This window comes from Grampus griseus, assembly GCF_964374135.1.
Source record: "Grampus griseus genome assembly, chromosome: 16".
Lineage (NCBI taxonomy): Eukaryota > Metazoa > Chordata > Mammalia > Artiodactyla > Delphinidae > Grampus > Grampus griseus.
Window position 1 is genome coordinate 17191459 of NC_139010.1, and position 11677 is coordinate 17203135.

Below are 11677 nucleotides of genomic sequence, written 5' to 3' on the forward strand. Positions count from 1 at the left end.
GATCGGTATTTCCCCTTATGCTTGTGTAGAAAGATATGATACTGATGTATTAACTGATGCATTTTCCCCCCTGTCCACCTTTGTCTCTTATCAATTTCCTTACCTCCACTGGGGTCGCTTTTGGGAAGATAAATAGGCAATTCTCTGAGTATTAAAATAGGCCTTTGGAATGATAGCAGAAACAACTGTCTTGAGATAAAAGGTGTTCTGAGTTGCAAGAGCCTGGATTCTGAAGGCTTTAGAACAGAATAATGGTTTTTGAAGAAAATATTCTCAGTTCAAGACAGTTTCCCCATCCTCTCAACTATGATATCCATAAGAGAGAAGAATCAGAGCACACTCAGATACTGTTTTCTGGAGAGGGTCCTCTGCCTTGGTGCCCACTGCTGGGGCATGCCCTTGAAAAGTTTTGGGGCTCCAGTGACAAAGAAGAGCTGTGCCTCACTTCCTGAGTGGAACTGGGAGAGACAGCAAGCTTTATGGGCCTCCCCTCAGCAGCATGGTGAGGAAGCAATAGATATGGTGGAGGACTGTCTGCCCAGGGGAGCCTGAGACACCCTCACATGGTCCCCCAAACCCAGGTGGGCTGGAAGCAGCTGAATGTTTTCCTGAGAGACCAAGCGATGGGCGCAAGCCTCCAATAGAGAGGACTTAAGAGACTTTGTGGTCAGGAGTAAACAGGATCCATATGTACCCATGACCTGAGGCCAGGTGGGAAAGAGGGTATTTCAGAGGATGCCACTGAGGGCAGACAGGATTAGGGAGCAGAGACCCACCCTGATGCCTTGCAATAACCTACATACCCTGAGTCAAAGTACATCAGATATCAGGGTAATAGAACATAAAAATAGAAATTAAGTCAGTTGAAGAAAAATGAAATACATTTTAAAAGCTTGCACTTGTGGCCTGAGATTCTTACTTGCTACACATACTTTTCATAGGTGCAAATATTTGAGCTTAGATAGTCCCTTGGAGCTCATCAAACACCTGGAAAAAAAACATGTGATTTAAGAATAAACACTCCTCTGTTCTTTTAAATGTTTTTACATTTCATGAATAGTTGAACCAGTGTCTGGCTCCTGAGATACTTGGATAGACATCTCAGAAATCGACTCGTGATGTTCACCTTGTTATTCTTCAGACTTGGCAGACTTTTAGCAGTGGAACCCTCTCTTCAAATGAAATATGTAGTACCTCGAAATACAAACAGCTAGGTGGGGTGTTCTGATGGGAGATTAGAGTCTCTCCCTTCCTCACTGTCCCCTTTCACCCTGAGGTGGTCCTAGAGACACCCCCCTCCACACACACACACACACACACACACACACACTTGTAATCCTAGTGACTGTGTACGAGCTGGAAAACCACCACTTGTTCAGACTGTTCTAGTTTTGATGGCCTCATAAATAAGAAGCAAAATGGTGACACACTTAGCCGGCTGATCCTCAGTCTACACGTCTGTAAAGTGAGCAGGATGGACTGGCTCAAAGGCATAACTGGCATTAGAGTCTCCAAAGTGGCTTTAAGGATGTCTGTGCCTGCTTCCCGTTCCCCTGCTGAGATAGTCTGGAGTGGGGCCCAGGGACCTGCATTATTAAAAGCACCCCCACCTCATCCTAATATGCAGCCAACACGAGAAGGTGGAGGAAGATGACCTTTGAGGATTGCTATCAACCATAAAATTCCATGAAGAGGAATTTGGGGAGAAGAGATATTTTCTCACATTTTAACCAGATCTTTAAGCGACTGGAATAATTTGCTTGTTTACCTTAATTTGACAAACCGGTTGGAACAAACTCTGGAGGGTAGGAGAGTCTTTTGAGGACTCACAGGCAGTAGGAATAATATATTTTCAATTTCACTGGGGTTAAATCCAACAATGAAGCAGAACGAATTACATTCTCCTAAGAAAGTAAGAATGTCTTTCCAGCAAAAAAAGAGTCCTTGGAATAATTATTTGTCCTTGGCTCTTTGGAAAATGATGGTTTACTGCCAGATGGGTATAGAAGAGGAATGATTTTATTCATGTGAATGTCAATATTGCCTTTAGGAGGTAGGAATGTTAAAAATAGTGTTTGAAAATTTTGGAGTCTAGTTACCATATAATGAAATCTCAGCTATAATCTTGCCCTCTCTGAGAAAAGTATTATTCTGTTTTTGTTAAATATTTAAAAATTAACCCATAAGGAAATGAAAATCATCATTTTAATCTTGCCTCATATTTGTTTAATAATCTCAAATGATTAATTTTCTAATTAAGGAAATGGAATTGATTTTGGAAAGTTACCATGTAGTATTCATGGTTGAAGTGTTCAATATTTCATTATGACATTTAACCCAGTTTAATAAAAATTCTGCAGTTTTGTAGGAGAGCATTCCCCAAATGTGTCCTATTGCTGCTGTAAGAGATTAATAGAGGTCACACACAAAATATTTCTATATTGAAGGAAGTTTGGGAAACACCACATACCTATATATGTTTGGGTTTGCATTCAATACCCTAATTAAAGCTCTTAACAATTTCCTTTATAACAAGTGCTTTTACTTCAAGACTATTTATAGACATAGAATAAAAGGTAAAGACAGATTTTTTTTAAAAAAGTTATTCTCAGCCCCTATTTATTCTCTATTTACTCAGAGACCATAACAAGGGGGAGCTCACTTCTAACTCTTGGTTCTCCAAATGCAGAAGTTGACAGATGATATGGTTATTCTCAGCTGAGACTCTAAAGCAGATGAAGGTCTGAGTATAATGAAGTTCCTCTCAGAATTCTAAGGAGGAGTACAGGTGAAAAGACACAATTTGGGGTTGAGTTGTTGATTTTTATCCCTTCATCAGGATGAAGTGTGACATGTGATATAGTGGCTACACTGTCCAATATGGTGGTCACTAGCCACATGGAGCTATTTAAATTTAAATGTAATTAATTAAAATTCAATAAAAATTAAAACTCAGCTCCACACATGCACTAGTCACATTTCAAGTTCTCAATAGTCACAGGTGAATATTTCCATCATCAAAAAAAGTTATACTGGAAACACAGGTCTAGAATACTTGTCCCAGCCATTGAACCCTAACTCAAGATAAGAATTTTGTACTCTCCTGTTTGTCTGGGGCCTTCTCTATCCATCTACACTGATCTCCTTTGTCTTGACAACTGGTTTTTATTCTATATTTCACAAGATTTTCTCCCTAGGTACTATTTTAGTACCTACCTTAGTGTTTCAGTTATTTATTTCCATGATTCTGAGAGTTAGCCAGGCTCAGTTGGTGGTTCTTCCTCTTCACATGGTTCTTCCTCTTCACTAGAATCTCTTGCGTGACTGCAGTCAGCTGGACACTTCACATGAACCTGGAATGTCAAAGATGATTTCATCTACATGCCGGGCATCTCTGCAAGGGTGATGGAATGGCTGGGAGCTGGCTGGTCTCTCATTCTCTCTCTTACAATTATTGTTCAACTCTTGTTTTACTCTATAAACAGGTGAAAGCAGAAGCTGCCAGACCTCTGAAGGGCAGGGCCTAAAACTTGCCCAACAATGCTTCTATCACATTCTATAGGTCATAGCAAGACACAAGACCAACTGGAGTCAAGGGGAGGGAAAACAGTTTTCACTGCTTGATGGGAGGCACAGTTATCTTTGCAGATGATCTATTATACTATCTAACCCCTTTTTTGATCGTTACATAAGACATTCTTGAAAATAAGTATATGACAGAACTGAATAATGAATAACAACAAATAAACTTTTACTTTACAGTTTTTACATGCAGAAATATATACTCGTACATAAAATTTCCACAGTATTTAGGAGCCAGAGGTGGCGTCATCAGAACTGCTGTGGCAAGAAAGGCTGGGGGTGGGGAGGAGTGTGCAATGATTCTCCTTCAAACCCCTCTTCCACCCTTTCTCTTAGAGAATCACAGTGGCCATGACTGTACTAAAGAATCTCAGCAAGCCTGCAGAAGACAAGCAGTTTTCCTAAGGGAATCTGGACGTGTCTCCCTTCATATTTACCCATCATGAGATGATTTCCCCACTTTTCTTTGAGATGCTTAAAATAAATTCTAGCTGGGCAGTTCAGTCATAAGTAAAAGAAATATGTGATGCTAAAATGCATTCATAATTTAAAGATGCAATTGAAGAACAAGATAACATGTTTTACAAATAGTATTTTCCATGATTAGAACATTAGCAATTTCCAAGATGAAAATGTGTGTGTGGAGATGGGTAGGGGTTCAGAGTACTGTAAGCTTGTGAGAATATACATTTAAACAATTTTGAATGGCATTTTAACAATATTTATCAAAATTTAAAAACCATGCCATTTAAGTCAGTATTTCTACTTATAGGAATTTATCCTCATTCCAATAAATCCTTAGTCAAATCCCTCTCTTAACACACTCCATATATTTAATGACCTTTTTGTCTTTTGAAGAAAAAGAAATATCAAATTGAGAGATAACAATTGTTCACAAGTAAGATGTGTCAGGATGGGAATGCTCTTTTCTTAGTAAAACCAGCTTCACATTATTGCCACAAATTGGATGTGTAAAGATTGCAGAGTTTATGGAAAATGTCTGTTCAATAAACTGATCCAGAATGCTGTGTAATATTACTTTAACAATTAGGAAGAGAGGCTTGGCACGTCCCAGTGGATTTCTACCTCAAGGAAGGTAACTGAAAGAATCAAAACTAATTTGCCTTTTGAAGATGTCATTCACCTGTAGGCAGAACCTTCCATGATCATCCTGGTAAAACACAGAGAGTGCAGACAGCTCAGATATTTGAAAGAATTCTGCTCACCAGCAGCAGAAGGAAGCCAATGTGGCAGTATCTGAATATTGAATAAAGTTGCTTTGAGTAGAGAATAAAGGTGCTATATAATAACTCTTTTTAGCTGGCTTCTGGGTCTCTTGGGTCCCTTGAAATTTATGCCCCATTACTTATTAGAACCAAAATTAGAACTTGCTTAGAAGGTAATCCTTGGTTTTCAAGCACCTAATTCAATCTGACAGATACTCACATAAGTATGCAAAGATATCCATATAGGACTGATCATTGCAGTACGGTTTGCAATTAAAAAAAGGGAAGTAATCCTAATAGGAACTGCTTACCTGGATGATGTACATCCATACAATGGAATGCCAGTATACATAGCCATTAAAATGAAAATGTAGAGCTCTCTCTATATATTTCTGTGGAAAGATGTGCAAGATATGTTAAGTGAAAAAAGAAAGGTACAGAACAATATGCAAAATAAAATATACATTCATCTAAGTAAAAAAATGTGTGTGTATGTGTTTGAATAGACAGAAAATTTCTGAAAAGGACTATGTAAGAAATTTAACAGTGGTCATCTATAGGAAGGGCATGGGATGTAAACAGGGGAATTAACTATACCTTCTCATTATTTGATCTTTAAAAAAAAACACAAGCGAGCATACTTTCATAACTTTTAAAAACGAATTAAATGGTGAAGAAATAAAATAACTGGCAAGGAAAAGGAAAAAGAAAAATTTTAAGTAATGTGTTCTAAAACAATCCCATATAATGTAGTTAAATGATCATTTTAATCTGAAGCACATGGCGGTCAATAGTTTTATGATACACAAGAAAGAATACAGGGTTTGGAGCCAGACAAATCCAGGATTAAATTCCAGCTACCCAGTACTTAGAGTAGAGCTTTGGGAAGGTCACTTTCACTTTTAGAAACTCAGTTTTCACATTCATCAAATGAATATAATCATACCTTCCTGACAAGGAAAATTATGTTGGTAAAATACATGGCATACTGCCTGTGCCACAGTATTTGCTCGGTAAGCGTTGCTGCTGTTGTTACACTATATGCAAGCTGTCTGGATCTAAGTCTCAACTTTAGTTTCTACATCTGAAAACAAGAAAAATTAGTACCCATTATATGGGCTACAGAGAGATGAGCTCAGGCAGTCAGCAAATTGTATTTTTAATATCTGCACAAATTTCCTAAGAGCTACTTACAGGTGATTTCCAACTCATAAAGGAAAAAAATACTAGTTTCCATTAAATCCACTTCATAATCAGCCTACAAAAGACCATTCTAGTTGAATACCTTCCAAATGGTATTCCCTTATTTTGTTGCTCACAGCCTTGTGAGTCGATTCCTGTGTTGAAGACTACTGGCTCACATATCTGGGTACTAATGACAGTGTACATCTTAGCGAACTTATCTTAGTTCAAAATCTCCCCTTAGACCATGTTTAAGAAATATTTTTTTAAATACAATTTTTTCTTATGGGTTTTATTAGTCAGGATCCTCTAGAGAAACAGAGCCAATAGGATACATATGCACATATATGAGGAAATTTGTAATAGGAATTGGCTTATGCAGTTATGGAGGCCAAGACATCCCACAATCTGCCACCTGCAAGCTGGAGAACCAGAAAAGTTGCAGGTATAATTCAGTCCAGGTCAGAAAACCTGAGAACCAGGGGAGCCCATGGTGTAACTCCCAGTCCAAAGCTGAAGGCCTGAAAACCAGAGGGCCACTGGTGTAAGTCTCAGACTCCAAAGGCCAGAGAACCAGGAGCTCTGATGTCCAAGAGCAGGATATATGGATGTCCAAGCTCAAGAAGAGAAAGAGGGAATTCATTTATCCTCCTCCATTTTGTTCTAGTCATGCCCTCAATGGATTGGATGATGGCCATCCACAATTGGTGAGGGTAGATCTTCTGTACTCAGTCTACTGAATCGAATGCTAATCTCTTCCAGAAACACCTTCACAGACACACTCAGGGATAATGTTTTACCAGCTACGTGGGCATCTCAACCCAGTCAGGTTGACACATAAAATTAACAATCACATGAGTTTTCTGATTTCACTCTGAAAGTATTCCCAGCCATCCACAACTGCATATACTATATTATTTTTTTCCCAAAATATCTTTTGCTCACATTTAGAAAAAGAAAGAAGAATCATCTATTAGTGGTTTAAAAAAATGGAGTATTTGTCTATGGTTGACCAAGGCCTCTCACAAAATTCCAAGCCAGCTTTCCATGGGAAATGAGGCAGCTTTATTTATTTAGCATGTGATAAATCATATCTTTATCAATCATTTCTCTATAATATCTTTGTGTGTAGGAAGAGGCATTTGGTATAAAAATATTAAAGGAAATATATTTCTTAATCTTTTCAATTTACTCTGTGAGCAAATTCTATAAAATGTTGTAAAATTTATCCCATAAACCTTTTAGTCTCTATCTCTAGTAGATATCACCACATCTAACAAATTTAGCAATGATTCCTAAATATCATCCAATGTACAGCCTATGTTCAAATGTCCCTGGTGTCTTAAAATACATTTTTCAATCATATTACAAACAAGTTCTGCATATTATATTTGGCTATAAGTCTCTTAAATATATAAAGCAAAACTTAAGACCTAAAAATAGGAATATCCAAGTCTATAAGAATAGTGGGAGAATTTACATACTTTTTCACTAGGTGATAAAACAAGCAGTCAAAAATTCATCCTTGATAATGTTGGTGGGAATATAAATTGCTACAGCCATGATGGAAAATAGTTCCTCAAAGAATTAATAATAGAACTACCAAATGATCCAGCAATTCCACTCTTGAGTATATATTCAAAAGAAATGAAATCACAAGAGATACCTGCACTTCCATGTTCATTGCAGCATTACTCACAATAGCCAAGATATGAAAACAACCTAAGTGTCCATCAATGAATGAATGGATAAAGAAGATGTATATATATACAACAGAATATTATTCATCCATGAGAAAGGAGGAAATCCTACCATTTGTGATAACCTGGATGAGTCTGGACAGCATTTTGCTAAGTGAAATAAGCCAGACAGAGGAAGACAAATAATATATGGTATCACTTTATATGTGGAATCTAAAAAAATCAAACTTACAGAGACAGAGAGTAGAATGGTGGTCGCCAGGAGCTGGGGGTGGGGGAAATGAGGAGATGTTAATCAAAGGGTACAAATGTTCAGTTATAAGATAAATTCTGAGGATCTAATACACAGCATAGTGACTATAGTTAACAACACTGTATTATATACTTGAAATTTGCTAAGAGTGTAGATCTTCAGCATTCTCACCAAAAAAAAAAATTTTTTTTAAGGTGAAAATATCATTAAAGGTAAAGAAGATTTGAATAAGAGGATTAACAGACTTGACATAAATGACATATGCAGAACACTCTCCCCAACAGTGAAAGAATTCACATTCTTCCAGGTGTACATGGAACAAACCTTAATTAATCACATGCTGGGCAATAAAGCAAGCCTCTACAAATTTGACAAGACTCAAAACATACAGAATATGCTCTTTGATCATGTTGGGATTAAACTAGAAATCAATAATAAAAAGAAAAGTAGAAAATAACTCCAACTGCTGGAGATCAATCACATACAGTTACATAACTTCTGAGCCAAAGATGTCACAGTGGAAGCATCTGGAGTATAACAAGGGAGAATACTTTAATAAACTTAGGAAGGAGATTTCTTAAACTGGAAACAAAAAGCACTAATTATAAGGGAAACATTGTAAAACTGAACTACATTAAAATGACAAATTAAATGAGTAGTTTCTTTTGGGAAGAGGGTAGAGGTAGTGACGTAGAAGGAATACAAAGGAAACTTCTTAAGGGATGGGCCTGGTAATGTTCTATTCTTGATTTGGTTAGTATTTACATGAGTATATTCACTTTGTGTAAATTCATCAAGCCACAAATTTATGACATACCCTTTCTGTACATGTATGAAAATTTACCAAAAAAGTTATTCTAAAATATAAGGTTCCTAGGCATAAAACTAACCCCCCCAAAAGCAACTCCTTTAAGGAGAAAAAACTAAAACTAAATAAAAGGTGTAAAGACAAATTAGAGATTTACACTATATTAAAAGACTGGAAGATCCAATAATGTGGAGATGTCAAAGATATTGATAGGATATTCTCCATTTAAAACTTTATATGAAGAAACCATGACCTAAAATGCACCCAGACACTATTTTTTGTTTCTGTTTTTTTTTTTGCGGTACGCGGGCCTCTCACTGTTGTGGCCTCTCCCGTTGCGGAGCACAGGCTCCGGACGCGCAGGCTCAGCAGCCGTGGCTCACGGGCCCAGCCGCTCCGCGGCATATGGGATCCTCCCGGACCGGAGCGCGAACCCGTGTCCCCTGCATCGGCAGGCAGACTCTCAACCACTGCGCCACCAGGGAAGCCCTAATAGGATTTCATTGACATGAAGCATACAGAGGCAGGCGTGCTGTTAGAGGTCGGGATGATGGTTGCCCTCGTGGAGGAGGGCACAGGTGCTTGCTAGGAACACCAAGGAGTATTCTGAGGCAGGGAACTGCTGTCTCATGATCTGGATGCTGCTCACACGAATGCTTCCAGTTGTGAAAATTCATTAGGGCTTTCCCTTACGATATGAAAAACTAGTATAGGTATATTCGTCTCCAATAAAAAGTTTAAAGTACACTAACAACTCATTTTTAGCGAGACGTTAGACTAGAAGGTAGAGACTGAAGAACACTACTAATTTTCACCTTATAATACTACTGTTCCAAAGAAGTTATCTTTTCAACTCATCTTATGGTCTTAGCAGAACCTAGGACCTGCTGTGGGAGGCTGAGACAGGGGAGGTGGTGGGAATCCTTCTTCCCAATCAGATTTATTTCTATAGCCTATATGTTATTTGCAAGTTCAGTTCTCACTTGCCCATAGTCCTAAGTGCCCTCTTTTTCCTCTCTGCTTCTAAAAACAAATATAACTTTTGCCTAAAATAGTAGGAGAAAATTGCCTATGTATTCTAGGTCCTAGAAAACAGGCCCTATTTTGACAGAGCATCAGTTCCACAATTCATTTTTCACATAATTACATAATTCAGACTCATTACCTACCAATACTCGTATTTTAACTGTATCTTTTTCTGTACATTTTATTCCAGAGTAACGAGTTTTCTACCTCCCCTACAACCATTTAGCTTAGGGCGGATGTCTCAAAGGTTTCTCTTCACATTATAAACTACTAAGAAAGGAAAGGGCTTTGAAGCTTTGTGAATAATATGCACTGAGAAACTTCTAGCATGGTGGTCATTCACTGCACATTCAACAATTAGTTTTTGAGGGCCCTTAGGGGAGCAGGCAATGATCTGGGCACTGGAGATACAATGGAATAATGGTCAAGCATACAGGTTCTGAATTTAGGTAGCCTGGGTTCAAATTTCAGCTATATAATTTACTACCTATGTAAAAACGATCTATTAATTCTACTATTTTTATGACTCAGTTTACTCATTTATGAAATAGGGATACTAGTAATCTCTCTCTCGGCCTTGTTAGGAAAGTTAAATGGCATATTATGTGAAAATCACTTAGCACCGTCCTTGGCATGTGATAAGCACTCTGTACGTCAGCTATAATTACCAGAGATCACACCTAATGATTTTTGCCAAATCACTTGTTGACAAACGACAAACTTCACCAGCACCACGCCTGCCTGCCATGTCCTCTCTACGAGCCACCCCATCCACACTAGCAGGGAAATGACAAACACATTAACTGAACTAGCAGCTAGGACTGTGGCACTGGAAAATCCTTAGTCCATTCCAGCTCCTGCCTTTTACAGATGATGGCACTGAAGCCCAGAGATGTTGCCCCTCTTGCACTGAATCTCACACAGCTAATTAGGGAGTGAAGCTGGTATTAGACCTTGGGTCTCCACATTCCTAGTCCAGGCACTGGGGTGGAGAAATCTGTAAACTGGAAGATTAGCCCATTCTCTCAACTGGCTCATGTTTGACCCCACCAAAGGGAGCAAGTAAGTCACACTCCTCCTAGTGGGAGAGGGGAAACCGCGCTGTAAAATTGTCTATTTTTAGCCTCTGTATACGGCCTGCTCTCTGCAGACTCACTCTGGCTAACAGACTGCTGTGGGATTTAAGGCATGGTGTTGCGTGGTGGTTGCCATGCCAACGAAATTTAACAGAAATAGAGTTTTCTAGTAGATTATTCTGGTGGAGGCTTGAAAGCCAGATTACAGCTCTGACTCTGAAGCTTAAATGATGCAAGTGATTAGTACTGGTAGATGGTAGGTACACAATTACACTGGTTGAAAAACAGAAAACATGAATGCAATTAGTTGCATTAGGGAGATGAAGATGTAGCAGCAGATGCTACTTAATCCTTACAGTCAGTCTGGAGCAAGTTCATTCATAACCTCTTTGGATTTTCATAATTACCTGACACTCGGTGTGTGAAATGATTTGTCTGATTCCAAAGGACTGCCTCTGATCTTCAGGCCACTTATGGGCTCTGCAACGCAGGGGACTCTGCACACACATGAGTGTTGCAGACATGGAGAAGGTATAGGAACTGATCTGGGTTCCCTTCTCAGGAGCGTATTCACATCTGAGAAGGTTCCTGTTCAGTTCTTCTAAGGTCAATTTTTGGTTAATGTAATCACCATATTTAATATATTGTAAAATACATTTCAATTCTAGAACTAGGATTTGAATCAAGCCTAACTCCAGAGTTTGGACTCTTAATTACACTGATGTGATGATTCATTTGCAAAACAAAACAAACCAAAAAACAAACAAACAAAATAAGACAATTACTGAGATATTTACAGTTAAAATAAAATCAAGGTTGAAATG